Source organism: Atta colombica, unplaced genomic scaffold (assembly GCF_001594045.1).
Source record: "Atta colombica isolate Treedump-2 unplaced genomic scaffold, Acol1.0 scaffold35, whole genome shotgun sequence".
In the NCBI taxonomy this organism is placed as follows: Eukaryota; Metazoa; Arthropoda; class Insecta; order Hymenoptera; family Formicidae; genus Atta; species Atta colombica.
The window spans coordinates 2,232,036-2,232,977 of NW_017259459.1; positions in this window are offsets into that span (position 1 = coordinate 2,232,036).

The window sequence follows — 942 nt, forward strand, 5'->3', positions numbered from 1 at the left end:
TATATAAATTATATGTGTATAAATTTTATATGTATAATTATATATAAAATTTATATATAATATAAATTTCTAAGATGCTGTACAATAGTACTGTATTTCCACGTTATTTAAAGAGAAATTAAAGATTATTATGTTTTTTTATCTTCTTACAATGTTGAGCAAAATATGTTGCTGTTCAACAATGCACAAAGCATTTACAGAGTGCTCAAAGCTTGTTTGATAAAAGTTTCATAGACGAATTTTAGGACTCGTATTTTAGGACATATAGACATAAATGTACTTTTTCACATGTTGCATTTCACATTTCCAAGATTTTTCACCTTCATGAAATGACTGCACTTAGCTGATACGTAAATCATAAATAAAAGCGTTTTCCACTTGTCGAAGGAGATTTTATTAACGTACGGAATAGATACTGCACTTGAAATTAATTGCAATGTGAAATAGCGTAATGTTATTGTGATTTTAAATATACAATACAACATGTATACTCTTATTATTATGTATGTATGTACATCTATGCGTGTATAGTTATGTAAATTTATTCAAATAATGTTTCTAATGACAAAACAATAATGAGCAATGTCTTTCTACATATGTGCGAATTTTTATTTTTTTGTGTTCCCGCTCATCCATCCTGTTTTGTATAAATTCTCTGTGTAAGAAAAACAACTCACATAGCGAATTCGATCACTTGAAATTAGCAAAGTTAAACGTAAAAGTATATAAATATTTTAAACGATTATCTATCTACTAGCGATATTGTCACGTTATTTAACAATATCATTTCATTGTCAAAATTGATTATATTGTATCACTGCATTGAGATAGTTTATATAAAGCAGCTTTTAATATGCACTAATCTAATGTAGTGTAAGTGATCGAATTCACCATAATATATGTTAAAATATAAATTATAATTTTGACTCAAATTTTATTGTG